Genomic DNA, 6,000 nt, shown 5'->3' with positions numbered 1-6,000 from the left:
GAAGCTTTTTAGTTTGATGTAGCCCCGGTTATTCATTTTTGCCTTTGTTGCCTTTGCTTTTGGTGTCAAATCTGAAAAATCATTGCCAAGACCGATGTCAAGGAGCTTACTGCCAATGTTTTCTTCTAGGAGTTTTATGGTTTCAGCTCTTATGTTTGAGTCTTTAATCCACTTTGAGTTAATTTTTGTGGATGGTGTAAGACAGTGGTCCAGTTTCATTCTTTTGCATGTGGCTGTCCAGTCTTCCCAACACCATTTATTGAAGAGACTGTCCTTTCCCCACTGTGTATTTTTGGCTCCTTTGGCATAAATTAATTGACCATATATATGTAGGTTTATTTCTGGGCTGTCTATCCTGTTCCATTATCTACGTGTCTGTTTTTATGCCAATATCATGTTGTCTGGATTACTATGGCTTTGTAATATAGTTTGAAATCAGGGAGTGCGATGCCTCTGGCTTTGTTCTTCTTTGTGAAGAAGGGAACTTTGGCTTTGGCTATTCAGAGTCTTTTGTGGTTCCGTACAAATTTTAGGACTGTTTGTCCTACTTCTGTGAAAAATGCCATTGGAAGCTAGGGAATTTCTATGGGTTGAGTGGTTTAGGCCTGGGTTACTATCAATCCCTGAACCAATCACTGTGGAAAGAGGGATGAGATGGCGCTTGCTATGGAGAACGCTTCTTTCCCGCTCCTGATGTTGCTTCAATTAACGTAACTCCAACCTCTCTCTGCTCCTAGGAAGATGGATCAACTCATCTGATTGGTAATTTTGTAAAAACTAACTGAGAATGTTCTACTCAGCTCTGCCCTTCCTTTTGGGAGTAGACTTCCCTTAGAGAACAGGAGGTCTCTGTGTAGCCTCTGTTACTCTTCTGTTATTTTATGTAACAGGACCTGTCAAAGTCCATCATGGCTTGTGACTGGGTGCCTAAGAATGCATAATTTAGAGTTGAGTATTAGTAAGTCCACTTGGTTAACAGACCTGAGCCATGTGCCCTACCCTGGCCTCTATGGCAATAAAAGAGCATATTTACTCTTTGCTTTGTTTTTCAAATTGTTCAGAACCTAGCCAGAAAAGAGATGACATTTATTAGGAACCTCCTTGAAGTCTCCAAAAAAACATTGATTGATTTATGACAATCAAAACCTACCCTTAGAGCTAGAGGTAAGGTCCACACTACCCGAAGCACCTCACTATTCCAATAGGGAAGAGTGGGTTCCCCAAAGAAAACTCTAGGTGCTGTCAGGATGAGGGAAGAACCCCAGCAGACACTGAGAAGGCAGCCATAGGATGCTCATTAACATGGTTTGATTGATAATCTTTCTGCTTGTTTATGTTAATTGGTCAGGAAACATGCTCACAGATTTAATGTCTGCTTTGGTCTAAATGTTTTTGTCTCAGCTCCCCCCACCCCCCAAACTCATATGTTGAAATTCTAACTCCCAAGGTGATGGTATTAGGAGGTGGGGCCTTTGGGAAGTGATAAGATCATGAGAACGAAGCCCTTGGTCATGGAATTAGTGCTCCTACAAAAGAGGCCCCAGAGATCTCTCTGACCCCTTCTGCCATGTGGGGATACAACAAGAAGTCCGCAACCCAGAAGAGGGCCCTCGCCCAAGCAGGCTGGCACCCTGATCTAGGACTTCCGGCCTCCAGAACTGAGAGAAATAAATTTCCGTTGTTTATAAGCCAGTCTGTGGTATTTTTGTTATAGCAGCCTGAATGGACTAAGACAGTGTTCAAAGATTTAAGGCCAAATCCTAAAACCATAACAGCTCACATGGCGCACCGCCCCATGCTCAGCTCCTGTGACTCTCCCCACCCTGGTGCCTCAACCCTGCACTCGCCTTCCTGCATTTAATGGAATACATCTTGCTGTCGTCTGCTCTAGAGCCTTTGTACATACTGTTCTATCTGCAAAAACATACTCTCCTGCCCCCATCTTCACCTACCTAACTCCTACTCATCCTTCAGATCTTGTTTAAAGGCACCTCCTCAAGAGGTTAACCCAAATTCTCTTTTCCCATCATAAGCTGAAAAAGCATTGTATACTCTGTGTGTGTGTGTGTGTGTGGTGTGTAGTAATCACAGTTCTGGAGGCTAGAAGTCCAAAATCAAGGTGTCGGCAGGGCCATGCTTCCTCCAAAGGCTCTAGGGAAGAATGCCTGCTTGCCCCTTCCAGCTTCTGATGGTTGCTAGCAATCCTTGGATCTCGGTCATATACTCTTTCTTGACAGCACTTTTCAAAGTTTATAACTATATGTTTGACCCATCAATGAGTAAATCAGTAGTGCCATCTTCACTCACTTTCCAAGTGACACATTATTTGAGGCGTAGTGACAAGAACTATGACTGAAGCACAGTCCAGCTGAAACATTCTTCTGTACACAATACAAGCGATACAATCCCCAGACAGGGGTGTGGAGGCAAGACTGGAGTGGACATTAGGAAGCTGAACAATCTGTTCTCCACACAGCCAGACCAATTCTCAAAACACTTCAGTGGCTCCCCCATTTTACTCAGAGTAGACACTGAAGTCCTTACAGTGGCCTCCAGGGCCCTACACTGCTATGATCTCACCTTTACTACCCTCCCAAGCACTTTCTCTTCTGTAGCCACCCTGGCCTCCTTGCTGCTCCTCGAACACTCCAGGCTAGCTCCTGCCTCAGGGCCTTTGCACAGGCTCTACCCTCTGCCTGGAATGCTTTTTTCTCAGATATCCACATGCTGACTCTTCACCTCCTTCAGGTCTTACTCAAATGACAACATCTCAGTCAGGTGTTCCCTGACCACTCCAGCCTTGGGAACAGCAGTGAGGGTCACTAGCTAACACAGCAGTCAGTGGAGAGGCCCATGGGAATGACGTCTCTGAGCCTGCTCAAAGCATCGATGTCCGACAGGTGGGGAGAACTGGTCTGGGTAACAGAGTCATGGAGCAGAAAAGAGCTACAGCAGTAAAGCCCAATGCTTCCAACTAAAGCCTGGGCTTCTCCCCATTTGCTAAACAGGGCAACGACCCCACCCAACCTAGATTTTTAGAAGACCCTAACAAGAGGGGAAATTCCTCAAAACATAACTGAAATTGACTTTCTCACCACGTTGGCTAGTGAGGACTAGGAACTGTAGTTATTCGATTTAGAACATATAGATAAGGTAACAATTCACACACCAGGTGTTATAGACAAATTCATATCTACCCACTGTATTTGGAGGAAGCCTTTCCTCAACACATTTGTGAGTATAAATAGGTGAAAGGAGGAGCAAATCATTATATTGTACAGATATACACAATTTTATTTGTCACTTACGCCTCAATAAAGCTGGAAAAAATAAAATAAATTTTTTTTTAAAAAAGGAGCCCTCAGAACGGCAAACTCCTAATTACATAAAGTAAATGTAATATTTTCCATTTAGTGAAGCCACACCCATAATGACGGTGATGTTCTTATAATCATACACATATCTGTTGGCTGACACAATGAAATAGCTCAGATCTCTCAAAATCTTTGCTTCATTCTTTATGATGCCAAAAGTCACAACTCAAATTAAATCTTCATGTCTCTGATAAAACCTCAACTATTTTGCAAGTTACGTTTTTTAAGGATGCTGGTTTAGCCAAAGAAATGTGCAAAAATCCTGTATTCACAAATAGTTTGATACCAGCAACCACTTGCTTACATTGGACATAGGTAGTGAGCTGAACATTTTTGACAACTTAATTGCAGCTTGACAGCTCTGAAGGCAAGGCAACAGCCCACCCTCCCAGATCCATAAAACTGACTCATGGACACTGTGTGAGCGGCTTGATCTTCCAGTAATCACAAAAGACAAATCAGCAAAGAGAGGAATTCATAAAAATAGAAAAAAGCTTTGCAAAAAAGAACCTGTCTTTGGATCTGCAGAAGTGACTAAAATATTTTAATAGGGCTCTTTGAGTGCCTCTTTCTGCTTGCCTAGGAAATATTGACAAGTCTTCCTGCCTGGGAAAAATCAAAACTCATTAAACTCACTGTATCTTACTTGATTGAATAAAAAGAGGTAGAAAGACAGACTCGTTGTTATGAGAAAAGAGAAACAATAGAAAGTATGGAAATTGGAGTTCCAAATATCAATCTTCATTTGTGCATTCCTGAGCCATTTCCCAACCAGGCTTCAGCCCCACTCCTCTTGTCACGAGCCTTCCTCTTCTGAGAGTTCCCAAGGGCATCCAGACCTGCCACTCAATACCTTCCAGTCCGCGTGTGCCTCAAAGGTTACCTTGTTGTCTGTCATCTTCCTGTTCCATCCATTTCCATTTTCTTCAGTTTTCTCCCAAGGTATGCATGTTGACTTTTGTTTTCAGGCTACACCCAAATGCCACCTGCCCCTCTTCTGGCTTTGGAAGGATTCTACAAGCACAGAGAAGTCAGCCAAACACCCTTCTGAAGACATAAGCCTTCACCCTTTCTGGTTTTTAGATTAAGGAAATGTTATAATGAGAGGAAAATGGGTGAGGGGAGGTGATGACTCATGTCTGAATGAAACAGAAATATTTTTAAAAATCTGACACTATTGTAAGCCAAATAATACAGCAAGACTTCCACGAGGCAGGCTCCCAATCCTGATGCCTCCTCCGTGCTCCCTGAGGGTGTGGCTCTCCAGATTAACAGCCTTAGTGCCTTCAACCACATCTCTGATGACAAGGTCTCCACATCCTTCACCATCCTGGCCATCTTCTTGTTCATTGCATACATGAACATAATAATGATAATACAAAATTTTACGTTTTATCTTCAATGCTCCCACAGCCATTGGGATTTGGAAAAACCTGCCTCATAATTCAATATTTGCACAGTATTTTACAGCTTGCAAAGCACTCTATATATGTTATCTCATTTAATCTTCACAACTCTCAACTTTACAGATAAGGAAAATTGCAGATCAGAAAGGTTAAATAATTGCTCAAGGACATACAGCTCATAAGAAAAGGAGCCAGAGGGGCCGGCCCCATGGCTTAGCAGTTGGGTGAGCGCTGTCCGCTGCTGGTGGCCCGAGTTCGGATCCTGGGCGCGCACCAATGCACCGCTTCTCCGGCCATGCTGAGGTGGCATCCCACATACGGCAACTAGAAGGATGTGCGACTATGACATGCAACTACCTACTGGGGCTTTGGGGAAAAAGAGGAGGAGGATTGGCAATAGATGTTAGCTCAGAGCCTGTCTTTCTCAGCGAAAAGAGGATTGGCATGGATGTTAGCTCAGGGCTAATCTTCCTCGCAAAAAAAAAAAAAAAGAAAAGGAGCCAGAGTGAAAACTCACGTGGGCCCTTATCTTCCAGTTCAGGGCTCTTTTTGTGCCACTAATTGCATTTCAAAGAAAGGGAAAAGTTTTGAAGTTCTTTATAAGATTGAAAGTAAGGCTTTTTTTCAAATATACCTATGAAATTGTATAGCTTTATGAGAGGTCTGAGGAAGATGCAATTTCAAAAGCAATACAAAGAAAAAAGATATTATCCTATTTCTTCATTTTAAATTCAAGGCCTATTAGAGAACAAGATAGTCTATAAATTCAAAATCCACTTAGACGTACATAGATCACTTTTATTAAAAAAAATACTGTATTCTGAATTTCAATTCTACAAATACGTTGTCTTGGAAAGTCCTCTGATCAAAAAGTTCTAGGGATTATAAAATATATCTTAAAAACAATATCTTCTTACATTCTCTTCCTCGGAAGTTAACAGATTAAAACAAACATTCAGGGGCTGGCCCAGTGGCATAGTGGTCAAGTTCACGTGCTCCGCTTCGGTGGCCCAGGGTTCGCAGGTTTGGATCTCAGGTGCGGATCTACACACTGCTTATAAAGCCACACTGTGGCAGGCGTCCCACATGTAAAATAGAGGAAGATGGGCACAGATGTCAGCTCAGGGTCAATATTCCTCAGCAAAAACAAAAAAAAATTCACACATTACTGAGAGTGAACAATTTACCAACAAATAACTAAAATAACACGTATAATTGTT

The sequence above is a fragment of the Ceratotherium simum genome, chromosome 8 (genome assembly GCF_057802395.1).
Source record: "Ceratotherium simum simum isolate JZ-2026a chromosome 8, ASM5780239v1, whole genome shotgun sequence".
Taxonomy (NCBI): Eukaryota; Metazoa; Chordata; class Mammalia; order Perissodactyla; family Rhinocerotidae; genus Ceratotherium; species Ceratotherium simum.
The sequence above is the reverse complement of the archived record's forward strand: the minus strand, read 5'-3'. Positions refer to the sequence as shown.